This window comes from Erythrolamprus reginae, chromosome 2, assembly GCF_031021105.1.
Source record: "Erythrolamprus reginae isolate rEryReg1 chromosome 2, rEryReg1.hap1, whole genome shotgun sequence".
Lineage (NCBI taxonomy): Eukaryota > Metazoa > Chordata > Lepidosauria > Squamata > Dipsadidae > Erythrolamprus > Erythrolamprus reginae.
Window position 1 is genome coordinate 260,073,711 of NC_091951.1, and position 27,995 is coordinate 260,101,705.

Here is a 27,995-nt window from a genome sequence, read left to right on the forward strand (position 1 = left end):
ATGGCGTGCCCCATGGTTCCCACCATATTTACCTCTCCCCAGCAGTACTGGGATATTCTGGCCCTCTACCACCCCAGAGATAGGCTCCCCCGGCCCTCCCGCCTCCAAGTCACCAAGCAAGCCAGCCTCCTCATGACTGATTGGCTCTTATTCTCTCTCTTGGCTTTTTCCTGCAAATTGCTTCTGGGCATTTTGCCAACCACCATAAGATTGCTGGTATCTACTAGGCTGTTGACTCAGCATTGTGTTATTATTTCATGAACTAGTGCTGCCTGTTAATGAAGTTGAATTAACAGCCGGTGTTTAGGAAACATTGCTTTAAACTGTATTTAAATAAAGCTCATTAGTAGCCCTTAATTAGTAAAGTAAGATTTGTACAGACTTTGTGTGTGCTGCATTCTTTGTGGTCCGTAGCTGGGGCAGAAGAGATACACTATCATTTCCTTGACTAAGAACCCAACAGAAGATGAGGAGAAGACTGAGCTAAAGCAGTCCAAAGGCAACCTACAGAATCACAGTCCTAGTAATAGCAATGTGAGTGCCTGAGGTTTGATGTGTGACTCAGACCTTAAACTCTTCCATGTCAGAAATGCCTCTGCTTCTGTATGACAAGTAAGGAAGCAGAAGGAGGAATGACTGGTGCCATTGTGCTCAAGCAGGATCTGAAAGTTTCTCCATTTTAACTCCCACATAATGCACAACAGTATTGGACTGATTCTCATGATAGCCAAGCTTTCTGGGCATGCCTTGAGTCACCTCCTGTTGTCTTGTTGCTAAGAAACCTACAGGGACAATATGAAAATAATATCTACTGTTTTTTCAGGGATGCTATTCAATTTTCCAGATTAAACTCTATGGTCTTCGGATTTCTCTCCATCCAACTATTAACTAGAGCTGACCCCACTTAGCTTTTGGAACACTGCTTAGAACAGACCAGGTGTGGTTCCATCCCTGTACTTTGCTTTAAAATGCTAATTTTTTAAATATTCAGCCCTGAGGGAAGTGTATTAGATCACCAGGCTCATGTCTCAAGCCTAGCTTCCCAGCCAAGTAACATCTTGTTCTGTGCAGTGCTGGCATCCTAATCATCACTTGTGGATGTGGAGGAAGGACACCATTTGGTCCTTTCCAAAAATGATCACTGACCCTTAAATTTGACCAAGAGTGTCCAACTTTGGCATGGCTGGTTTAGGAATCCAGGGAGTTGAAGTTCACAAATCTTAAAATTGACAGTGTTGAACACTCCTGAGCTAGATAATAACTAGATTGGAAATAATGTTTGTTTGTTTTTGTTTGTTTGTTTGATTGATTGATTGATTTTTATGCCGCCCTTCTCCTTAGACTCAGGGCGGCTTACAACATCATCATCATCATCATCATCATTATTATTATTATTATTATTATTATTATTATTATTATTATTATTATTTATTGGATTTGTATGCAATATCACTTTTTAACAGAGCCAGCATATTGCCCCCACAATCTGGGTCCTCATTTTACCCACCTCAGAAGGATGGAAGGCTGAGTCAATCTTGAGCTGGTGATGATGAGATTTGAATTGCTGACCTACAGATCTACAGTCAGCTTCAGTGGCCTGCAGTACAGCATTCTACCTGCTGTGCCACCCCAGCTCTAATGATGACTCTATAGTCACTGGCTGTTCCTGAATGTCTGACTATCAGTTCAGGCTTTCTAGCAGAGTCAAAAATATAGATTAAAGCTAAAATCAACATGTAACTTTATTGAGATTTTAGCAAAGAGAAGGGGGGGGGACGGGACAAGAAGCAGTGAAATGCCAAATTGAGGTGCATAATATAAACAGCATTCAGAGAATTCCATAACAAAGGAAGAAAAAACTAAATCAAACCAAGAATTAAAACAGATTATCTCATAAAGAAAAGAAGTGGCTGAGAAACAGCACAGGAAGCATTCAGAAGTGCAACAAAGAACAAGAAATAAGGTAACAATGTAGGGAAACAACAAAAAAATATATGTCCTTTTCCTATTAAATCTTGATTCTCACAGAGCTGTAAAGTAGCTGCCTACAGTCCCTAGAGATTTGGGCAGCATAGAAATTGTATAAACAAACAAACAAACAAACAAACACTCCTTTACTTAAGAACAAGCTTGCTAGCTTGAGAAAAAAAGACTATATTTCCTCTCCAAATGAGGTTTAGGAAAGATAATCACTCCTCAGAGACCATCCCAAAAGGTCTCCGAGGAGTGATTAAGCTTATTGTAAACTCTGACACAGGTGCTACTAATGGCCATTTCACAACATCTAACAGTGCAAGATTCTTTATTAGTCTGAGGGTTAGAGTATTTCAAAAGAACCAGGCTCTGCTATTTATCCTCTAAATAGCCTGGTTACACAGGGAAAAGGAATAATAAGCTTTTATCATTCTGTTATGCTGCAGCCTCACTCCACAATTGTTGAAATTCATTTTTTTCCTCATTAATCGACATTCAGTACCTTATAACGTCAAAGTGAAAACAGAATTTTTGAAACGTCTATAAATTCATGAAGAAGAAAACAACTGAAATATCACATTACCATAAGTAACGATATGTGAGGTGGATTCTATTCAAGTGTGGAAACAGGTGAGCAACGATCAAGAGAAATGGGGAGCACCAGAGCTAAATTTCACGTATTGTTCCAATACTTATGCCAATGTGATGTCTCAGTTTTTTTATTTTTACTAAATTTACAGGCTGAATTTATTTATTTATTTATTTGTTTATTTGTTTGTTTGTTTGTTTATTTATTTATTTGTTTGTTTATTTGTTTATTTGTTTATTTGTTTATTTGTTTATTTGTTTATTTGTTTGTTTGTTTATTTATTTATTTATTTGTTTGTTTGTTTGTTTGTTTATTAGATTTGTACACCATCCCTCTCCGAAGACTCGGGGCGGCTAACAACAATAAAGAAAACAATGTAACAAATCCAATATTAAAAAGCAATCTAAAAAACCCCAATTAAAGAGACCAATCATACAAACAAGCATACCATGTATAAATTCTATAAGCCTAGGGGGAAGGGAAAAAAATTCAATTTCCCCCATGCCTGACGACAGAGGTGGGTTTTTAGGAGCTTGCGAAAGGCAAGGAGGGTGGGGGCAACTCTGATATCTGGGGGGAGCTGGTTCCAGAGGGTCGGGGCCGCCACAGAATACCCTCTGAATGCACTGTATTTCACTTTTAGAAAGGCTGAGTTATCTCAATCTTGGCTGTTCCCATAGCCATGATTGAAATATCTTCATCAGCTTTTCTAAAATTAAAACTACAGAAACAGTAGTTGCATAAGCACAAATGTATTGTTATTCTTATGTCAAACATCTACAAGATAGTAGGTATTGGTATAAAATAAACATCAGCAAAGTAGGTACAGGTAAATTAGGCAATAGGACAGTAGGACAGGCACACCCCTTACAGACCTCTTAGGAATGGGATGCGGTTGACTATTTTTGTAATTTTTTGTAATTTTGTAATTTGAGGAAGAAACCACAGGGTCAGGTAGTGCATTCCAGGAATTGATAACTATTGCTGAAATCATATTTTCTGCAGTCGAGTTTCAAGTAGTTTACATTGAGTCTTAATCTATTGTGTGCTCATGTATTGATGCTGTTGAAGCTGAAGGATTCATTGACAGGTAGGACATTGTGGTAAATGATTTTATGAACTACATTTTGATTGGATCAAAGGCGACATAACTGTAAACTGTCTAAGCCCAAAATTCTGAGTCTGGTGGAATAAGGTATTCTGTTGCAAGCAGAGGAGTAGAGGACCCTTCTTGTGAAATATTTTTGGACTCTCTCAATTGTATTGATATCGGATATGCAGTGCGAGTTCCAGACAGTTGAGCTGTATTCAAGAATTGATCTAGCAAATGTTTTATATGCTCTGGTTAGTAATGTAATGTTGCTAGAGAAGAAACTACGCAAGATTAGGATGTTGTTCCCGTAGGGCTGAGGACTATATGACGCCTTCAAGTCCTGCCATCTTCTAGTTTTACAGAGTATGTCTTAGGGGCCAGCTTCTCAGTGATGGTTCCCTTAGCCCAGTTACCACTCTTTGCTACCCTTACGAGCCTCTCTACCAATCCATTAGCCCAAGGGGCATGGACTGAGATGAGGGTGTGCCTGACTCCTAATTGAGCTAGGAACAGCTCCATCTGTCTTGAGGTGAACTGAGGCCCACTCTCTGATACCAAGATGTCTGGGCAACCATGGGTAGCAAAGAGTCTACGTAATACCTTGATGGTGGCGCATAAGGTTGTACTTCCCATGAGGATGATGTCCACCCATTTGGAATAAGCATCCACTATTACCAGGAAGGACTTGGAATCTACTGGCCCAGCAAAATCCACATGGACATGTGACCAGTGGCCCCTGGGTGGTTCCCAATCCATTGGTCTGGTTCGAGGAGGGCTAGGCCTAGGCTCCTGGCAGGGGGAGCAGATGGCCACCCACTGCTCAATGTTCTTGTCTAATCCTGGCCACCATAGGTGCCCTCTAGCTAGGGCCTTCATCCTAACGATTCCAGGGTGTCCTCTATGCAGCATGTCCATTACTTTTCCTCTTAGACTCTTGAGCACTACTACCTAGTCTACCCACAGGATACAATCCCTCATCATGGTTAACTCTTGCTGTTTATCAGTGAATTCTCTAAGGTGAGGGTCCTGACCCTTTCCTGGCCACCCTCTGAGAATGAATTGCATGACTGTATGTAAGACTGGGTCTCTCCTGGTTTCAGTGGCTATGTCTTTGGCTGTGACAATGGGCTGGTCTACTAACTCCAGCAGTAGCACCTCACTGGCTGGTGCAGGGTCTTTGACTGGTTGCGCTATGGGGCAACGACTCAGGGCATCAGCATCTGAGTCCCTGCCTTGTGTTGCAGTTTGTACTGAAAAACAGCTAAAAAAATAGCCCACCTGGTCATCCTTGGTGACATGAACAGTGGAGTCGGTTTGCTGTTGGCTAGTAAGCCTAGAGTGGTTTATGGTCAGTCACCAATTCGAATTCTCTTCCAAAGATGTAATTATGGAATTTCCTAACTCTTGCTACTAAGACCAGGGCCTCTCTGTCAAGCTGGCTATAGTTCCTCTCAGCATTAGAGAGGGTTCTAGAGAAATAGGCTATGGGAGCCTCAGACCCATTGGGCAAGATGTGGGCCAATATTGCACCTACCCCATAAGGGGAGACATCACATGTGAGCCGTACTGGTAGGGTGTTATTGTATTGGACTACCACGCTATGAGAAGTTAAAAGGTCTTTTATTCTCATGAAAGCTGCACATTCACTGCTTTCCCATCTCCAGGCTGCTCCCTTGTGTAGTAGTCTGTGCAATGGCTCAGCTGCGGTAGCCTTCTGCTTCAAAAAAACAGAGTAGAAGTTAAGGAGCCCTAGGAATGCCTGGAGCTCTGTCTTATTTCTTGGCTCAGGAGCTTCTCTGATGGCCCTTATCTTCTCTACTGTGGGGTGTATGCCCTCACTGTCGACTTTGTATCCCATCCTCATCGCCAATTGAAAAATACTTGGAGAGTTAACTGGTGAAATTAGCAGTTGTTTATTCGGCTAGAGCTGACAGGGTTAACACAAATGGGTTACAGTCAAAATCACTTCAAAAAAAGTGCCGCGGCTTTTGTATTTATAGGGTTCACAATGTAACAAACTCTATCTGACATGGTAACAAGTCTCCTGCCAAACGAAGCAACCAATCCAGAGGCTCAGGAGGCTCCATGCAGATTTTGAACTCTGGAACCTTCTTCAGGAATATTTAACAAATAACACTTAGTGCTTTTATGGCAATGTTGTTACAGTGGGCTCTGGCACTTGGGTCATTAGGTATCTGTACTCCAAGGTCCTTGACAGAGTGGGGGTCATCTATAAGGTGGTGTCCTCCATGTTTGTATTCTGTGTTCTGATTCTTTTTGCCAATGTGTAAGATGGAGCATTTATTGGTTGAGATTTGAAATTACCAGTTATCTGACCATTCTGATACACGGTCAAGGTCTTTTTGAAGGGTAGCAGTATTGTCCTTGGTATTAAAGAATTTAACAATGACAGCAAAAAGAACACAGTTGCTTGTAATATGATCACAGAGGTCATTTATGTAAAGAATTAATAATGTTGGTCTTAGAACACTGCCTTGGGGGACATCACTGTTGACAACTACAGGATTTGATAGAGCACTCCCTATTTTAACCACTTGTTCTCTGTTTAACAAGAATGCAGTTATCCAATAATGAAGGGGACCAAAGATGCCATAGGATTTGAATTTCAGGAGAAGTTTGTCGTGATCCACTAAATCAAAGGCTTTACAACAATCTGTGTAAATTCCGTCTATTGTTTTACCCTGATTGAGGTATGTTGTCCATATGTTTTGCAGTGTAGGAGTTGCAGGTTAAAGGTTAATTTTTTTCTGAAACCGAATTGTTAGAGAGTAGGTTGTTGGTTTCTAGACGGAGGGTAATTTTAAAAAAAATCAATTTGTGTTAGATTATTGTAGCTATTAATAGTATACCTAGGAAATATTGGGCATGAGCCATTGCTGTTTAACAAAGGCTGAGCTGAAGAATCTGTTAAAGCGGTTGGCTTTAATAGCTTCATCATTGTATTCTTTATCATGTTGTTGTTTGAGGGGAGGGATGGATCTCCAGTCTTTGAGTTGGTTGTTAACAAAGTTGTAGAATGAGCATGTGAATTTCATGTGCAGGTTTTCTTCTTGATTAGGGTGGTAATTGGTGCATTCAGTCTTTATTTGGTGGCATAGATTTTTGTAGTGGCTTTTAAAGTTAGCAATGAAGCCAGTTTTGTTTCTCCACCAAAGAAATCTTTTTTTGGATTGGAGCTTCCTTATTTTTATGGGCAATTTGTTTTTCTTGGTTTTGGTGCTTAGTGGTACATATTGTTTAATGACTCTGCATTTCGCACAAAAAGATATTGTAGTAGCATTGGCAGTATTACTGTTGATTACTACTTCTTTTAGTAAGAGGAGTTCAGATATTTTGTTTATGACGCTTCTTGCATTCTTTAGTTTACATTTAATATTAGCAGTAGTTGATACTGAGAAAGTAAGAGTGTGCATACCTAGTCTTGTTTGATGTGGGATTGGTTTTGGTTGAAGGTGAGTTGAATGTTGTGGGGGTTGACTTTTGAAAGGTGGATCATGGGTCTTAGTTTTGATGCAGTCAGTGCGGTAGTCAATGTACAGGTCAGTATGTCCTTGGTCTTGACATTTTTTGAGTTCTGCTTGGAGTTCACGGGAGCGGATTCGTTGTAGAATGGATAAGTCTGGCCGTAACAAGGTTTTTGGGGATTGGTGTCATATCTGTCAATAGAGTTTATAGTTCTGTCTGGAGTTCATGGACTGTTTTTTCTGCAGTTCTAATTCTCCTCTGAAGTCTGTGTCTGTCTTGTTGGGTTGCAAAGCACAAACCAGGCAATTATAGAAGTACAGATGACAGACTCAATAATTCTTCTGTGGAACTGAATCAGTTGCTCCTTGGGCAGTTTGTGTTTTCTGTGTTGGAGCAGAAAGAACATTCTTTGTTGTGCTTCTTTGATGATGTTTTTTGATGTTAGGTACCAATTTTAAATCTTGAGAATATTATTTATTAGATTTGCATGCTGCCTGTCTTGATTCATGTGCCAAAACAGGGTGTGAGGGTGTGCTAGCATGCATGAATGTGCCCACACCCCTTCCCTCCCCTCACGCATATGCATACCTCCCTGTGCTACTCCATGTGCATGTGCACAGGCCTTATTGAAAAAAAACGTGAAAAAAATGCCTAAACAGGTAAGCAGGTAAACTGGAAGTTTGGGAAAACGCACTTCCAGTTTGCAATTGTGCCATTTTTTGCACTTTGGAGGGTTTGGTGACACTTCCTGAAGCTCCAGAGTGCAAAAAAACAGCACAACGGGCAAACCGGAAGTTCGGAAAATGCACTTCCGGTTTGCCCGTTGTGCTGTTTTTTGTCACTCCAGGGCTTCATTAAGCTTCCTTGAACCCTCCGGAGTGCAAAAAACAGCACAAAGGCAAACTGAACATCTATTTTTCCTCACTCCCAGTTTGTCCATTGGGCTTTTTTTTTTTTTTTTTGCCTCTGGGGCTTCGGGGAAGCTTTCCTGAAGCATATGGAGAGCGAAATGGCCTTTCCCAAGGCCAAAAATCATTTGGACAATAGACACATGCGTGCTGGAGCTGACACAGGGCAAAGTCTCGTGTGCCCTCTGATATGGCTCTGTGTGCCACCTGTGGCATGCGTGCCATAGGTTCACCATCATGGACCTAGAAACTTGAAGGACTCTACTCTTGATACTGTGTTTTCTAGTATTGTAAGAGGTGGTAGTACAAGCTCTTATACCTTAACCACATGTTCAAAGCAAACATACATTTTTTTTGAATTTTGTATTATAATTGCCAGTTTGCTATGACTACACCTCATGTTAAGGATGGATAAAAGCTAGTATTGGTAGCAGATTGAGTTTCATAAAATATCAAAGGTCTGGGACATTTTCAACATTCAATAGGTAACAACCTCTTCATGACAAGTTTCTCGCTGGATATATAGCCTATAACTAGCTTCTGTGTAAGTTATGATAGCCACTACGTTAACTTTAATTATATTACACATCACAATTGCTTGGAAATGGGAAGAATTGCTAAGATTATTCATGTCTAAAATCCTCCTAAGACATAAGATCTAGGAGTGTCAAGCAGGTCTGTATTTGCAGTGCACAAAACATAGCAGAGGATATTGGTGTAATATCTACACTTGACTGTCACAGCCTTCACCAAATTAGAAAAGTTGAGATACTAGTATTCAAGGGGAAAAAATGTTACAGCCCAAACTTTGTAATATCCAAAATGTGCTCATGTCTTGGGGAAAGACTACCAACAAAAAATGAGGGAAATCTCAGTTAAGGTCATTATTAATAATTCTGGTTTGTTTGTTTGTTTGTTTGTTTGTTTGTTTGTTTATTTATTTATTTATTTATTTATTTATTTATTTATTTATTTATTTATTTATTTATTTATTTATTTATTTATTTATTTATTTATTTATTTATTTATTTATTTATTTATTTATTTATTTATTTATTTATTTATTTAGATTTGTATGCCGCCCCTCTCCGCAGACTCGGTTTGCTTCAGTAAGACAGGTTATTTTTAATTACCCCATATTTGGGGTATCAGTATCTGCAAAGCTTGTCTCCCTTTGACATCACATGAGAATTTCACCAATCAGCAACAGTATGAGCTTAAGGATGACAGCATCATTCTAGCAAGTTTACTCAGAAGGAAATCTACCCCAGCTGTAAGCGTATAAATATAAGAACAATGAATGGAAAGAGTGGTAGAGAACTTTGATCCTGCATATACTATTGGATTCCAACTCAAATTATCCCTGGTGAGCAGAGGTAGGGAGGGATATTGAGAAGGGTACTCATTACCCAAAGGTATTTATCTGCATTCACATGCTTCTAACAATTTTTTGTGCCAATCTTATTGTTTTCCTTTGTTGTCTCCAGAGAACCTCAAACAAAACCAACAAAGGGTAAAATTCTAAACAATAAATACCATTTATTGGAAAATTGCAGGGAAACCTGTTTGGGCAGAATCTGGGTAAGGGGAAAGGAATTTCCGTTTTAATTCAGCCACCTAAATCAGGATGGTCCACTGATTCATCACTGAACTAAAAAAACTAGCAAAATTTCTCTTCTCCCAGCTGGAGACAAAATTTGGAAGGAATTGGAAACAGCTCTGAATTTCCAGTGTTTCTCAATCTAAGCAACTTTTAAGATGTGTGGATTTTAACTTCCAGAATTTGTCAAAACATGTACAAGATAGCAGGAATTGTTATAAACATAAACAACAGTGAAGAAAATACAGGTAAATTTGGACAACAGGACAGTAGGATGATAGGCACAATGGCGCACTCATGCATGCCCCTTACATGCCTCTTAGGAATAGGGTGAAGTCGACTGTAGACAGTCTAAGGTTAAAGTCATCCTTATCTTCAAAAAAGGAGATCCAAGTAATGTTTTTGTTGTTTGGGGAAGAAACCACAGGTCAGGTAGTGCATTCCAGGCATTGAACACTGTTGCTGAAGTCGTATTTTCTGCAGTCGAGTTTGTGCTCATGTATTGTTGCAGTTAAAGCTGAAGTATTCATTGACAGGTAGGACATTGTGGCAGATGATTTTATGAACTGCATTTAGATCAAAGGTGACATAAGCTATCTAAGCCCCAAATTTTGAGTCTGGTGGAATAAGGTATTCTGTTGCAAGCAGAGGAGTGGAAGACTCTTCTTGTGAAATATTTCTGGACTTTCTCAATTGTATTAATGTCTGATATTACAGTCCGGGTTCCAGACATGTGAGCTGTATTTGAGAATTGGTCTAGCAAATATTTTGTACGCGCTGGTTAACAGTTTAATATTGGCAGAGAAGAAGCTACGCAAGATTAACAACTTTTAGTGCCTTTTTGGCAATGTTATTACAGTGGACTCTGGCACTTAGTTCATTAGATCTGAGTATTCCAAGGTCCTTAACAGAGTGAGGGTCGTCTACAAGGTCGTGTCCTCCAAGTTTGTTTTTATTTGCTAATGTGTAAGACAAAACAGTTGTTGGTTGATATTTGAAGTTGCCAGTTATCAGACCATTGTGATACATGGTCAAGGTCTTTCTAAAGGGTAGAAGTATTGTCAGTGGTGTTGAATAGCTTAACATCATCTGCAAAGAGAATGCAGTTGCTTCTAATATGATCACAAAGTTCATTTATGTAAAGAATGAATAGTGTTGGTCAGTGTTCCCTCTAATTTTTTTTGGGGGGGGCGGAAAAGTATAGTGCCTGAGCGGCAGTCCCTTCGGGACTGGGCGGCACAGAAATAATAAATAAATAAATAAATAAATAAATAAATAAATAAATAAATAAATAAATAAACAAATAAACAAATAAACAAACAAACAAACAAACAAACAAACAAATAAATAAATAAATAAAAAACCCACCCTGTTTTGTCTCAGAGAATTTCAAAATAAAATACTGTACTGTGTGTCTATAACAGGGCAACTCTATCAATATCAAAATGCCACTTAAATAGTTGAGCTAGTTTCAAACTAGATTTTGATTTTCTTTCTCTCTTCCTTACTCCCATTCTTTTTCTTTCTCTTTTCCTTCCTCTCTTTTTTCTATCTGTTTCTCTCTCTTCCTCTGTTCCTCTCTCTCTCCTTCCCTCTCACTCTTTCCCTCTCGGCTTCTGGGCAGGTTTGGAAAACTCTGAGTTGATGATGATTTTTAAGTGAGCGATTGCTCACTGCTCAGCTTAGAGGGAACTATGGTGTTGGTCCTATAACGCTGCTTTGAGGGATACCACTTTTGACAGGTGCAGACTATGATAGGGCATTCCCTATTTTAACAATTTGTCTAATTTGGATATTTTTAAGGTTTAGTGGTTTTTTGTAGATGTCACCGCCTTCATGGGTTTCAAGATCTGACCAGTAAACATGATACTCTCCTACTATGATAATGGGGTCAGGGAGAGATTGGCTCAGCCATGTTTCGCAGACAAATATGTCAAATTTAGCAGGTTTTAGTAAGTGGAGGAGTTCAGGTATTTTATTTACGATGCTTCTTGCATTCATTAGTTTGCATTTATTATCAGCAATGGGTGATATTGAGGAATTAAGGGGCGTGCATACCTAGTTTTGGGTGATGGGAGGTTGGTTATGGGTGAAAGGTTGATTTTGGGTGATATTGAGGAATTAAGGGGTGTGCATACCTAGTTTTGGGTGATGGGAGGTTGGTTATGGGTGATGGAAGGTTGGTTTTGGGTGATGGGGGGTTGGATGGTGAATGGTGGATTGCAGGGCTTAGTTTTGATGCAGTCGGCACGGTACTCAATGTATAGGTCAGTATATCCTTGGTCTTGACGTCTTTAGAGTTCTGCTCGGAGTTCACAGGAGCAGATTCGTTGTAGAATGGATATGTCTGACCATAAGCAAGGTTTTTGGGAATTGGTGTCATATCTGTCAATAGAGTTTATAGTATAAATGAAGTGCACAAGTCTTAAGGTTGCCAACTTTGGAGACCCCAGTTCTAAAATAAACAGACATGGAAGAGACCCTTGTAAATAGAGAGTGGGGAGCTTCTGTTACTAGAGAGTAACATATTGCAAACACTAGATTCTCTAAAGGTGCAGAGATCTTGGCTTATTCTCTTTATCCCTTGAACAGTCATTGAGTCATTGTACAAAAGTACAAAAAGACTCCTCAACAGTCCAAATCAAGAACTCTATGTTTAAAATTAAATGATTGGGGAAAGAGACTGCTCTCCTAGTCTCTTTCTAGACTCAATTGTGGTCATATAAGCTGTCTGTTCTGCAAGATAGATCTCACAGTCTTAAAATTACTTTTATTAAAATGTAACAGAATTTTCCAAATCTAATTCCCCTCCCATTTTATTTTCACATGGATTCTTTCTTTCTTCCTTCCTTCCTTCCTTCCTTTCTTTCCTTTTATTTTTTCATTCCTTCCTTTTCTTTTTCTTTCTTTTTCTCCCTCCCCTTCCTCTCCATCCATCCATACATCCATCCATCCAGGGATGAATTCTAACTTATCTCACTTCTGGTCCGCTTCCTCCTGTGCTGCGTGGGCACACCTCATGGGCATACACATGGATGTGCAGTGCCGAAAAATCCAAAATAATTCTAAACCCCCTTCCCCCAAAAACAAGATGATAATGTATGTGCAGTGCCGGAAACCCAGCTTCTGCACCTGCGCAGAAGGGAAAAAACTCAGAAAAAAGATGGACCAGCACCAAAAGAACTGGACATCATCATGACGTCACCTTACTACTAGGTCAGGTGAACTGGTGCGAACCAGGAGGAACCCACCTCTGTCTGTCTGTCTGTCTGTATGTATGTCTGTCTGTATGTCTGTATGTATCTGTCTGTCTGTCTGTCTGTCTGTCTGTCTGCCTGTCTATCATCAAATTTGTATAGCTGCTAAACTCACATAAAGGTGTCTTCAGGCAGCTTACAATACACATAGTCCTGAATTTACAACAGTTCATTTTAGTGACTGTTCAAAGTTTCAGTGGCACTAAAAAAACAGTAAATCATGACCATTTTTGACACTTATGACATTTCTGACACTTAAGTGCCTCGGTGGTGCAGTGTTAGAATGCAGTACTGCAAGCTACTTCTGCTGATTACCAGTTGCCAGCAGTTTGGCAAATCAAATCTCAGTAGGCTCAAGGTTGACTCAGCCTTCCATCCTTCCAAGGTCAGTAAAGTGAGGACCCAGATTGTTGGCAGCAATATGCTTACTCTCTGTAAACCACTTAGGGCTGTTCGTACGTATGACTGTTTCTGTGTCCCAAAGTGATGTGATACTCTTTTGCAATATTTTGACAAGCAAAATCAATGGGAAAGCCAGATTCATTGAACAATTGTGTTACTAACTTAACAACTGCAGTGATTCACTTAACAACTGTGGCAAGAAACAGGGCAACATTCACTTTAGAAATGTCTCACTTAACAACAGAAATTTTGGGCTCATTGTGGTCATAAGTCAAGGAATACCTGTTCTTAAAAATTTAAAAGCTCCATCATATAATAAAACTGTTAAAAATCCCTATTTCACCCCACACAGTAGCAATAACACAATGAGATGAGCCTTTTGATCCATTCTATTTCCATTTGTAATTCTCAGGCCTACTGACAAAGCCACACTAAGTTTAGGGCCTTTAGGAACAGGGTGTAGGGGTTGATGTTCTATAACAAAGGGCCACTATCAAAGAGGCCCTTTTTTGCAACATATATTTGAAGGGATCTGAAACGTGTCTTGCCTTTAAGGTCTAGTGAGTCAGGTGAACATAACCTGGGATGTTATCTGAGAGATTTTCATATGGGCTACACCACACTTATATATTTATTGCATTATAATGGATATTCCTCCCTCCAGGGTATCTTCTCTGCTCATTACATAATCAGCTTCTTGCTTGTGTAGTCTCTGGTTCCCTTTCTTCCTGCCTGAGGACAAATTTCCATTTTCAGGCATTAGTTGTCTTTTCTGCCTGGGCAGAGTACTACAAGAACAGATTTCTCAGTAATTCTCTATTGCCTTCTGGAATCTGCCATCTCTATCAACCTTCTTCTCCAAAATACTACACCTTCATCAGAGTAGCCTTTCTATTTCAACAAACACTGAATTTGTAAACATTCATAACTGCTGCTATGGTTTACTCAAAACAAGGCTAATAATTTTCCTTCACTAAAAGAGAAAAACCTAAAAACATTTTTTTTGTTATCATCACCAGCAGCATCTAAAAATTAAGTATTGTATATTGATACCTTTGCTGTGGAAGTGATTAGTCAAATCTTGAGTGCTGGAGCACTAGGTAAATCTCAGATAACTCCTGTGTCACAATTTAGGCCTTGAATTTAAAATCTGGGTCAGTCGTGGTGTAGATTTTAAGAACCAATGTTTCTATCTGAGGAAACTATTCTTTTGGTGCACGCGAATGATTCTGGAATAGGAATCTGACCTGAACAAAAATGTAAATGAAGGACTTTTTACAGGTATATATAACAGAAAGATGTACAGTATCTACAGGAAATATGTCATAGAGATAATCAAATATTAACATTTATCTAGCTGCAACCTATCAAATGGCCAGTAAAAGAATGTGTGCTTCATGCCTGTGTGCGGGGGGGAAAGCAATCAGACAAAAAGAGCAGGCAGAAAAGTAGACAAAGAAGGGGCACAGAGTAAATCTTTAGTGCTCTTGTAGAAACATAGAAACATAGAAGATTGACAGCAGAAAAAGACCTCAGGGTCCATCTAGTCTGCCATTATACTATTTTTTGTATTTTATCTTAGGATGGATATATGTTTATCCCAGGCATGTTTAAATCCAGTTACTGTGGATTTACCAACCACGTCTGTTGGAAGTTTGTTCCAAGGATCTACTACTCTTTCAGTAATATAATATTTTCTCATGTTGCTTTTGATCTTTCCCCCAACTAACTTTAGATTGCGTCCCCTTGTTCTTGTGTTCACTTTCCTATTAAAAACACTTCTCTCCTGAGCCTTATTTAACCCTTTGACATATTTAAATGTTTTGATCATGTCCCCCCTTTTCCTTCTGTCCTGAACAGTCACTTCCACAAATTACATTTTCAACAATAAACAAATAAATTTAGAAATGGGCATCATATATACCTATAATACTTTTTCCATTTCCTCTACTTCTGAACATGTTTTTGTTGTTTTCAAATAAAAAGACTCACCCTGAAAAGTAATCCTGACATGCAGCAAAGCACCACCTTCTGATATTTGTTTTCTCCTCATATATCCCAGACAGGACAACCTGGATGTTTGAGAATAAATTCATAAAATAAAAAATATACCCATAAAATAAAAACATTTAAACAAGGTAAGAAAGAGAGTGAGGAACAAGCTCTGGTTAATTGGGTGTGTTGGACTAATTACACCTACCACATGATTGGCAAACTTTGCCATGGATAAACTCCTACCAATGTATGTATTGTATTGAAACAATTATAGAAATGTTGGATTTATCAAGAATGCATTTTTGGACTTCCCAATCTAGTCTGTGACTCTGAGATTTCCTAGCAGGTTTCCTATCCAATTCCTAACCACCTCTAATCCTACCTAATTTTTTGATATTAATAAAAGTCAGTTGTAGGTTACTAGATATTGCAGACATTTTAAGTGTACAGTAATTGTATTTCTAAAAAGAGCACACTAGGGAAAGTTGCAAATTTATTAGAGCACGTTGCATCTCATGCTATATAATTTAATTTATTTGACTTCTATGCGGCCAATCCCATGGGACTCAGGATGGCTTACAACAATATAAAACATTACAATGGTAAAAAAAAAAAAGTCAAATTTTAAATACTTCATTAACATAATATTTCATGCTATGTAAATTTCATTAACAATCACTACTATTGAAGATGACCTGGCCTCTAATAAAAGTAGTAGTCAGAATAAAATCACACTTACTGACCTCAGAGTACAGTGTTAAATATGGGAAAGATGTTATTTGTCTGTATCTTTTCAATTTCATGCAGGACTCATTAGCACTCAATTTCCTTTTACTGTAGATAATGTGTTTGTAATCTTCATTACCAGTTAAAACCGGATGTATAATTTTTGTTGAGCAGGGTGATGCAGCAATTTTGAAGTTAGAGAAAGAATGTCACAATGGACAGAAGCAAGAGTTTTATTTCTCCTGAATGGTGAGGATGGAGATCTTTGTTGTGGCTTTCAAAATTGATTATAGTAATGAACCTTGGACCAGTGGACGTTGTGAAAATATTTTAGTTAAGTATGGAAGCTGGAAGAGAGAAAAATAATTATTATAATCTCTTAAGCATAATGGCACTCAAATTTGTCTAACTCAAATTAATGTTATTTTAAAAGCCACTAGATAACCTGATCCAGTTTAAAACAACAGCAACAAGCAAATCTTATTGCTTAGCTGTAACTAACTAATTGTGTTTCATTTGAGAATAAATGTGTTATATCAATTAAGATGCACAACTAAAACTAAAATGAATTCATATTCCTGCACATTCTTGAAGTTCAACCAGTTTCTGTTAGGTTAGTCAATCTCACAGAGTTATGAAAGGATAAAATGAAAACATATATCAATATTTTTTATATGTCAAAATATTTTCATGTTTGTTTGCTTTGTTTGTTTGGAATATTTACACTGCTTTTTCTCTTTAAAAGAGTCCAGGATGGCTAACAAAATAATAACTGAGTAACATCCATGCTGTAGCACGTGGTTAAAACCAGGTTTTTAAAAATAGTAGAAAATACAGAGAACAAATAGATGTACAAAATATTTCAGATTTGTATGAAGTCAGAACCCTCCTACTTCAAAGGGAAAACAGTTTAAATCATTTTTTTTCTGTTTTAGTCAAAACAGAACTGCTTTAAACAAAATTTCCAGAATAACATTTAAAAAAATCTTCCCACATGTATCAGGGGGGTTCAACTTTTAAATGGTTCAAGTACAAAATGTTTTGCATATCCTTAGAAGTCACTCTGCCTACAAAATTATCCAAATTTTAGTATTTAAGAGAGATTAAAACAAGATAATTTTAAATTGATAAATGTAAATGGTTTCAATACAATAGAATAACACTAAAATATTTTTAATAATCCATTGATTCTACATGTGTAATTGGACAACATTTTCCAAAATTCCTATTTATGTTGGCCACTGAATTTTCTGGCCGGAGAGCAGACAATATACAGTATTAGGAAAGACGGAATAAAAACTAAACATATTCAAATGCCATTAGGAGATAACCTATATATACTTCACTTATCTTTTTTGTCCTTTATCAGAGAAGATTCTGATAGCATTATATTTTTTAAAATATATTTACCCTTCAATGATAATATTAAATTAACTGGATATATTGTACTGAATCTACAACGACCTGCAAGTACGTTACATTTTCCTATCACAATGCTATTTCAATCCTTTAAGTGTACAACTCTAAGTATAGAAAGTGATCTATTAAAAAGTTTGAAAAAACAATGGTAGCCATCATTTTACAGCCACCTCCCACTAGCCCTACTAGATCAACAAAACCCTAATATTTCAGCCACTCCACTTCCAAATAGCAAATCTACAGAAACAACACAATATATTACATTTTCTCAGACAACTCTCTGAGCAATTACATTTCACACTTCCTTTTTATTACCATAAAAGTTTAATTATCAGTATATTCTTGGGATATGAGAAACAAATAAACACATTTTTTGATCCTACCTAAGGAAAAAGTTTAAATAAATATTAGGAATAAATACTTACATTAAAAATAAGAACAATGCATTAGCAGGAATAATACAAACGTTTCAGCCTTCTTGTCTACCAGACGTTCTGAGCAAATAAAAGGAACATTTCTAGGAGAAAGCACAATAAAGTCAGTTTCAAGCTGCTCAAAGAGTTAAAATGTTATTCTCTCAAAAAAATCTTGAATTTTTAATGCAGGAAACTGAAAGTGATACATATTAACTTGACAATGTATCTACATTTTAGAAGATCTAGTCTAGCTAGAAATATTTGTTACAGCTAACTATATATTACAAATTACAAATACTAGTTTACAATTATGTATATATTGTTACTATATATTATTACAATTATTATTTATTATTACTATATATATTAGATAACTTTTCTTCAGTAAGATAAAGAACCAACTCTAATGGATATATTATATGTTATATGAGAAACAAATAAATACATTTTTGATCCTATCTAAGGAAAAAGTTTAAATAAATATTAGGAATAAATACTTATATTAAAAATAAGAACAATGTATTAGCAGGAATGATACAAATGTTTCAGCCTTCTTGTCTACCAGAAGTTCTGAGCATATATTATATATCCCTTAGAGATGGTTCTTTCTCTTACTGAAAAAAAGTTGCATCCAAATAAATACAAGAAATGTCACCTAGTCTTGCCTTTCTGATAGCAAAAACCAACATCAATGCAAATATTAGAAATATACCCAAGATCCATTTGAGACTTATTCTCACATTTTTACTGTGAATTAATTGTAACAATGTACTGTATATTTGAGACATAATCTGGAAATAATTCAAAAGAGCCAGTCTTATCTTTGGGCACTGCCTATATGTAAACAGTATAGTAGTTGTTGATTTGGGCATGTTTTGAATATTATTATTCATGATTGACATTAATATTATTAATGTCAAGCATGCATGTCAAGCATGAATAATAATATTCAAAACATGCCCAAACCAACAACTACTATACTGTTTACATATAGGCAGTGCCCAAAGATAAGAGTTTTTTAACAATGCTGGCGGCAAAAGAAACAAGATAAATATTATTTCAGTTTTATGTCACACCTAAGAAACCGATAAGAACCCTGATTTGCTGCTGGGTATAATTAGAAGAAATGAGAAGAAAATTTTGCCTTTCATTATAACAAAATTAATGCACACAAATTAATGTGTACATGACTTATATATCTGTTGTGTCTTCTTGTTGTTGTTGTTGTTGTTGTAAAAGCAAAGTAATTAGATAAAGACAAATTTTTAAAAAGTAGGAGTAAATTGAATCAGAGAGAACATACTGCTTTATCAAGAGAGTCAGGCTGAGGCCTACACTCACATTAGCACTAAGATGGCTGAATGAAAGACTGTAAGATGGCTGAATGAAAGACTGTAATATTCAGTGTCATCACTTCCTTTTATATAGCTCAAAAGCTCCATGCCAAGTCTCATGCTTTGTTTTTCTCTTCCTCACAGACCTCTCTCCCTCCTTCACGTTTTAATTTTAAAGATTTTTAGATCTACTTTCATGTATACAAATATTAATCAGCACAAATCTTCAAAAACTTGTCATGAATGGATATAATAAAAGATTCACGTTTGGAACATGTAAAGGCTCTCTCTCTTTCTTGCACCCATACACTTAAATATTTTGAGAGCAAAGCTAGCTTCTTTATTGATTTAGTTACATGTTTTATAATGATCCTGAGAGATTCCCCCACCCCTTCCCCAATAATTTAAGTTAAAAATCAGAACCCACCGTCCTAGTCAAACATGCCATGGGGTTGAAGATTAATTAAAATAAAACAATATTTCTAAATGCAAGGAAACTTGGGGCAGCCATTGTTCTGGAAGTATTCCAAAGAGAGGAATATTTAACTATTCCAGAGAAAGGATTTTCAAGAATATAAATATCCATTACAGGACAAGATTCTCAGATAGTATTTCCCAGATGGCCAAATAATAAGGACGGAATTAATTTTAGTAAAACACTCCCTCTCTCATGTAGCTAATGATGTGCCATATAAGGTTTTATGGTGGGGGACCAGAAATTTGACAGGACTAAAAAACAACTGACAACACTGCAATAATGTAAGAATATATATATAATTATTCGGTAGCTAATTGCCCTAGCTAACAGCTTGGCTACCATGTTACACAATGTGGCTACTGGCTAGAATTTCTGACTTGTCTTCCAAAGCAAACTCAGGATATTGTTGAGTCTTATTATTTTCATTGACTTACTCTAGAAAAGGTCACAAGTTTAACTTCACAAAAGCTTAACTTCACTAGCAATACTTCAACTGGTGCAGGATCCTCCCTGGAAAGATATTTTTATTTCTGACAAGGAAAAAGAAATGTGGTAAACCGATAATGAACAAAAACAAACAGAAAGAATATGTAGAAAAGAAAGAATATAAAGGCAAGATAGTCTCAAAGGGGGGAACATTTCTGAATGGAAAGAAGGGTTTGAGAATATTGTGACCTGGAAAATAGAGGGGGGAAATATTTTTTGGCAGTTAAGTTGTAACCTGTAAACAAAGGTTCCTCATATAAAAGATGTTTACAGATATATATTAATGTTTAAAGGAGAGGTGAAGTTATGCTGTAATGATCATATTATGACTGAGAAATTCATTACTCTAGAAATAATGTATTTTTTGCTGAAATCAGTCAATGTGTGGTTTGGTTAAGGTTAATTATTAGTATAAGAGTTTTGTTATTGTTTTACTGAGTCACATTAGACATAAAGGACTCCGCCCTCCAATAAAAAGATAAATTTAATACACGGGGAGATCATTTGATAGTTTATGGCCCTTGCCTAAGTAGAGATCTCTCTGAAGGCACATTCAAGCCCGGTAAAAGAAATCGAAAAACCACAAAGCCCCTCGCTTCTAACTGAAAGCAAACGTTCAAGGAAGAGAACGGACACCTTCGCCCGCGCTCGAGATTCACGCTCTTCTGCCATAAATGCCCGGGACGGCGCGGATACGGAAATGTAAGTAAACCAGAAAGTATAGTCGCTTTTGTCTTTCGTGCTCTCTAGGTTGCAAATTTGACAGTTTGCAAAATTCACCGCGGCTGCGGAGAAAAAATACTTAAGATCGATTCGGAAGGAAGGTACGACTCACTCTCTTTAGTTCAATCCGGACTTGAGGAACCAGCGTTTGCTTCCCTCCCCCACCCCCGCCCAGCAATAAAACGGACAAGGCCTGGAAATCGTGTGTGTGTGTGTGAGAGAGAGAGAGATGACACTTACCTCGCCGCATCACAGCAAATCGATGAAGCGCCCTTAAGGAGGCAAGGGAAACAGCGGGAGGAAAAAAATAAACACAAACACACCTCAGCTGATTTGGCCGATCTCCAATCCAAAGGTCACCAAAGATCCACGGGAACCACCGCCAAATTGAGCACACGCCGCCGTCTCTTTGCATTTCCACACCCTTCAAGTTTTCTTTTGCAAGGCCGAAACTTTTGCGTTCACGTTTTTCTTCTGGGAAGGGCGGGGGAGGGAAGAGGAGAGGAGATGTCAAAGGGTCCCCGTTGATCCAAATGGAAGATATTTTAAAAGGGACTTCGTTTTGCCGCTTTTTCCCCCTCCCGAGACGTCAGGGCCAAAGCACCAGCTTTCGGGGGAAGAATCCCGAAATGCGAAATGCGAATTTTTAAAAATAAAAAATAAATAAAATAAAGCCGATCATCCAACAGCAATTACCGAAAAAATTTGGTTCGGCGCGCGCGGCTCGCGATTGCTAAGATCTAGTTCCGCCTCTCCCACGCCATTGGACCATTGAAAGGAAGTGAGCGAGAAAGGCGTCCGCAGCGGCTGCTTGCGACGGTGGCCCATTCAAACGAACGTTTTAACGACCTGGTTGTTCCCAAATCCCCCCCACACACACACACTCCAACCCACCGCCAGCCCCTTCCCCAGTTAAAAAGACAGTACGCGGAGTGAAGATGTGGAGGGAGAGAAGAGCAAAGGGGGGAGGGGGAAGGGCCGAAGGAGGCAGAAAGCGACCTTTCTTGTTTTCAAAACACGTCCTGCCAATCAGGCTTCAGCCTCAGCCTGCCCTGTCGTAAGTCGAGGACTTGGCGTTTCTGGTGGGGGTTGTAAGTCGAGGACTTAACGTGTGCAAAGCGAGCGCGCCTCTCTCTCTCTTTTTTCTTTCAAAGAGCGATCTCCGAAGCCGGGAGAGGTTCGTCCCTCCTTTTCCCTTCCTCCTCCGCCTCCAAGGCGAGAGAAGAGGCGGGTCTTGCCTCCTCATCCCGGAGCCCCGTAACGTGGGTCGACACTCCCCCGCCTCTCCTTTTTAAAAAAATAATAATAATTTTCCAGCGTTCTCTTGTTAAAAAGAAATATTAGCACGGAGGAGGAGCAAGAGGGGGAGGGGGGATTAAAAAAAGCAAAGCTGACTCGGCAGCTTTTAAGGATCTTCTTGGCCCCGCGCTTTAAACCTGTCACTGCGAGATCGCGAAGCAGTTTCGAGAACGGGTCCCTCCGCCTCCCCCACCGGCTTCGGATGCCGTGGCGGGCATCAGCATAAAAGCAGATCTCCGATCTCCACCACGCGTTCCCACCGGACGCTCACCCACCAGCCGGAGAGCCCCTCGCGGATGCCAGGCATGGGCGGCCGGGTCAAGTGCCGCGTGCGAGGCGTGAGAGGCGGGAGGATGTCGTCTCCGTTTCTGCAGCGTTGCCTGCGGAAAGTGATCAGGAAGGTGGTGAGGACGCGATCGCTGCCCCACACACTGATGCTGGTGGTCAAGAAACGGCGGAGCCCGACTTCCCGCTCTCCACAGGTAGGAAAGAGGCTGCGCCTGGCTTGTCTGCCGGGAGTGCCGCTGCCGAGTGAGTGCGAATCTCCCAATGCCTCCCAAAACAATGCATCTTTTATTTTATGTACGCTGAGAGCATATGCGCCAAGACCATGCGTGACTGTGAGAGTGTGTGTGCTTATTAGGGCTTTTTAATGAAATGTTTTATGCTGCTTTTTTTAAAAAAATGTTTTTAACTTGTTGGAAGCCGCCCAGAGTCCTTGGGAGTTGGGCAGCATATAAGTAAGATAAGAAAGAAAGAAAGAAAGAAAGAAAGAAAGAAAGAAAGAAAGAAAGAAAGAAAGAAAGAAAGAAAGAAAGAAAGAAAGAAAGAAAGAAAGAAAGATTCCTTGTGTGTCCTATAAAATTCTATTCGATTTGATTTCATTCCCTTTTCAAAAGGGATTATTCGTTCTCCCTCTTTGCCCTTTCATTCTATTTTCGGGGACAATTTCCCTGACCTCCATTTTATGTATGCATAACATAAACCTAACACACGCATATTCAGACCTACATAGGTATGCCTATAGTCAGTCGCTCGAAAGAGTTGTTTGTTACCAAATGGGTTTCAGAAGATTAAAAGAAGCATCCTTATTCTAAAAGAAACCCACCCCCTTTAATTGAAATGTTCTGAAATACACACTCTACACAGATCTAGTAAAATAAAATAACAACACTGCATGGGTTTAGGCAAATCCTAAACACTAGGTTTTACACATTATTGCACAAAAGCCACAGCTATATTACAAACATGAAATTACTAATTTACAGATAGCGTGTGGGAGTAAACAAAAGGATAAGAAGCAAGATCACAAACACATTTCTCCCATGTGGCTTTGAGATGAGTAGGCCTTTCCATATTAAAGCAAGCTGAGTTCAAGTCTTTGTTGCTAGTTATCACCCAATTTAGGCCGCTTATCAACTGATAATAGTTCTAGGATCCTCTCCTTATCTTAAAGCAACTTTGTTTATTTTCGCAAGGATGCAAAATAAAGAGGGCCCATTATGCAAATGTAAAAGAAGCTCAAAACTTTCACTGGAGAGTCCGTGCTTATAAGAATAGGCCTCCCTCCTACACCATTTTCAATGTGCCAGGGAAAAAACTTGCAACATCAGTCTCCTGCTTTATTCTTTCTCTATGCCAATTTAATCCTATATTATTTCATCTGTATCTTCTATTTCCAAAACAGCAAATTATATTGTCTTTTTAACTTTCACTTTGCCATTAGTAGTTCTCACTTTTTAAGAGAGAGAGAAAATCCCTGATACTGTATATTACTCTAAATATCCAAATATAATTTATACTTTTTTAAAAAAAAAAGTTTTTTTTATATTTGGGTAATGGTTATTTTAAATGATTTGGTAGAATCACATCTGGTCTTTGAGGACTCTTATTTAATCTGGCCTTTTGTGGAATCCAGTGGCAGGTAGGTTGTTGTTGTTTTTTCAAAGACAACCTGGGAAGTTTATAAGATAGAATAAATAGAATAAAATAAATCAGATTGGAAAATATAAATATAACTACTAATGAAATTCTAGAAGAGAATTTCACCATCTTGGTAGTGTTTGAATAATCCATTGTTCAACAATAGGTATTTACTCCAATTCTTTGCCTTTGCAGTCACTCTTATGATTCACTGGAAATTTCTCTGGTACCATATGGGCTCCAGACAAGCTTAAAGATATGATCTAAACATTAAAAAATATTTTGTTTTGCATTGGGACATTCTGATATATACTTAAATCTCCCCTTGAAATAAAAGAAAATTGAATTCTGTCTCCAGACCTCTTTTCTATTTTTCTTTATTTTTTCTAAGAAAATGGCCTCTAAACTGAAACAACAGGAAGTAGGACCTTCCCAATGAAGGAACGAAAATACGCTAATCAAGAGACATGTTTAAACAATTCCTAGTAGTTTCAGTCTACTGCAACTGTATTTGTATCCAATGCATGTTTTGGAGAAAAAAATATTATGTAACAGCATAAAATGCAGTTGTGGACGAGAGTTCTATATAGGTTTACTCAGAACTAAGATTGGTAGGGTTTAGTGGACATTTTTAACCATTAAGGGTGACAAAGACTGCAGGCCCAAAAATATTACCAGTTCTTCAGCCAAATATCCCACCATGAGTAAATATTTATCAACATAAATTAAAAACTTATTTTGGCCCCTCCCTAGACAGACTCACTTAGAAGTGAATTCCAGAATTTAATAAGAGTTGTTTTCAATTAATTCTCACCGCCACAACTGCATTTTTACTTACTCTTACCCTCAACTTACAACTTACTTTTACTTGAGATTAAAGGCCAGTTAGTATCGTTAAGTTCTTTTAAAGAAAACAAGAAAGGTACCTGTGTTAAGCTTTGAAATGCAATGGAAGTTTTTCTTACTTTCGCCGCATAACATTGTAATCCTACATGTTTGTTTCAGATAAAATGTCCTTAATCTGAATGCAACATACTCTGAAATAAGTGGATAGAAAACCAGCACTGAGCTCTCCTTTTTTGAAGTACAATATTCATATTTTGGGGAATAGTATTTCCAAATACATATAATGTGTAATAATCTTGCATAATATTTAATTTTAATTGAAAACATTTCTTCCTACTAAGCTTGGGCAAACCTAAGATAACTGTCTTATAGATGATCACAGACTTTTGTTATTGCTTTTATATGCTTTACCTAAACCATTTTTTCCTTTCTTTAAATAAAACAAACTTTGGTAAGGGAAAAAAAACCATAATCATATACATAGAAATATACACTCACACACAAGTGCTCAAGAGTCAAACTCCCTGATGGCCTCGTGAAGTTTTGAGTTCTTTATTGTCTCCATTCTTAAGACATGGTCCAGAAAAAAATTGTGCCCAAGTGCCTCTGAGAATATGAACATGGATTCTTTGATATTCCAATCACCATTTCAATGTTCTAAAGTCTCATTGGCCTAATTTATACATCACTTTTAACCAGGTCTGGTAAGAGCATGGGACAGGTATTTGCAAAATCTACTAAGTTTAGTTAGTATTAACTTTGATTTGGGGGTTGCACATATGTATGTGTTTGGAGTTGTGGGGACATTTCCGCATTTGTGCCCATAGCACTCACTCTCTCTCTCTCTCTCTCTCTCTCTCTCTCTCTCTCTCTCTCTCTCTCTCTCTCTCTCACACACACACACACACACACACACACACACACACACACCTTATGAAAACCCAATCTATTTGATTAGTTAAGGCACTGTGTATATTGGTTAAGGCATCAGTCTAGAAACCAGGATGAAATCTTGATGACTAATAAGAAAAGTTGAAATGTATAGTGAATATGAATATAAGATAATATGTTTAATTATGTCTAAATGTATTTTAGAGGTATTTAGTTATAATAAAAGAGGGAATAAGAAAAAAATAAACATTGAAGAAAGTGATCAAGGAAAGAGACGAAGCAACAGGCCTAAAGATGAAAAGGCACAAGAAATAATAAGCATTTTGGAAAGTTAAGCCAAAAGTGATTAAAATTTGGAATTTGATAGAGGACAAAAATAGATTTTTTTTACTGGAGGTAGGTTTGTTTTTTTCTTTTGGTGATATATACCCAGAATAAATAGTTCTTTTGTTTTAGGAGTAAATCTTAAAAATAATTTTTAAAAAATTTGGAAGAGCCATTAGTAGCTTTAAATTTGAATATACAGCATCAGTCTGCTAATTACGAAGTGAGTTAGGATGGAAAACAGGTAAAAGAGGGTTGAAGAAGAAGTAGACAGGGAGGAAGAGAAGAAGAGAGTGGGAGAGGAGGAGTGAAGGAGTAAGTAGTTAGGAAGAGAGGGGGGAGTGTAAGAAAGAACAAGAAGAGGGGCAAACTGGTGGTAGTTAAGATAAGGGCAGAATAAGATATGAATCTTTGAACAAGGGATACAAATGTGCAATTATGTATTTTGTTTGTAATATTGGAAAGCATATACTGTACATATTGATTTGTATGTGAGAAAGGGGAGAATTTTTTTAAAAAATGGACAAAAAAATAGAAGCCTGGAGACTCAAGTTCTAATCTCAGGAAAGAGAGAGTGACTTGACCAGTCGCTCTCTCACACCTCAACATAATTCAGAGGGTTAATAGTGTGGGGAAAATAGAAGGAGAAAGGAGTATTGTATGTGTTTTCTCTACCTTGAGTTATTTATAAAACAATAAAGGTGGGATATAAATAAATAATCCAGTAACCAAGCTGAAATAAACCATTTGGGCACAGTGTTTTCAGTTCCTCCTCTTTCAATGCACTTTTAGTGAGAATACGGACCTATGCTTTTCTTCTGCCATCAGAATGAATACAGGTGTTCTTGCACTTAAAACCTCCCTGGGGAAGAGGCAGGGAGATCATTAAGGCAAGGGAAGGAAGAGAGAGAGAAGACCCCAACAGAACTGTACATTCATCTTCAGATCAGATGTCATTGGTAGTATTATTATTATTTATCATTTATTAGATTTGTATGCCGCCCCTCTCCACAGACTCGGGGCGGCTCACAGCAGTGATAAAACAATATACAATAACAAATCTAATATTAAAAGTCTAAAATAACAATTTAACATTAAACGTCTAAAAGGTATGGTCTTAAGTGGGGAGACTCTTAAGGGGGAAGCACTGGGGGAAATAACCACCATGTTGTTATGAAGAATAATTTCCTGTCAAAGAATAACAAAATTACTCCTCTTAATTTATCCGTCCATCCATCACATTTAGGAACCAATCTCACATGAAGGAGACTCTATGCTCAGTTGCATGTCCATCTTGCTGAATTCCTTCAATTGTTGCATGATTTTAAAAAACTTCATTAATTTGACTGGATTTATGTCTGACCTGTTTTGTCTCCTGCTCCTGGAAGATCCCATCACCCAAACTTAATGCAAAGAGGGACAATAGACTGGTATAAATGTGGATATATTTCTTTTTTTAAAAAAAAAAAAAGGAGAAAGCTGTAGTTTCACCACTGAACACTTATCTTGAGGTGTAAAGAAATCTAATCTCAATTCTTTACTTCTCCAGGTTGGAATGAAAAGGTCAACAGCCCTAGAGAAAGCCCTCTGGCACTGTGGTAAAATCTAGGCAGACATACAGTGGTTAAGAGTGCAGCACTGCAGGCTACTTCAGCTAACTGCAAGCTGTAGTTCAGCAGTTCAAATCTCACCACCTGCTCAAGGTTGACTCAGCTTTCCATCCTTGGGAGTTGGGTAAAATGAGGACCTATATTGTTGGGGGCAATATGCGGATTCTGTAAACAGCTTAGAGAGGGCTGTAAGAGCACTATGAATATAAGTCTAAA

The 27,995-nt window shown here is 37.9% G+C and overlaps 1 long non-coding RNA gene across 2 annotated transcripts in view; it reads right to left on the reverse strand.

Annotated features, from left to right (window-relative positions):
- Positions 1–22,104, reverse strand: part of LOC139162299 (uncharacterized) — a 29,296-nt gene extending 7,192 nt beyond the window's left edge. The window contains exons 1-5 of one of the 2 annotated variants that reach the window (XR_011558297.1): positions 21,210–22,104; positions 17,875–17,966; positions 16,048–16,377; positions 15,302–15,381; positions 14,363–14,556 (exon numbers count right to left, since the gene is read on the reverse strand). This is a non-coding gene — a long non-coding RNA (uncharacterized lncRNA). The remainder of the gene's footprint in view (positions 1–14,362; positions 14,557–15,301; positions 15,382–16,047; positions 16,378–17,874; positions 17,967–21,209) is intronic. The other variant, XR_011558298.1, reaches the window with a different exon arrangement.
- Positions 22,105–27,995: the final 5,891 nt, after the last annotated feature.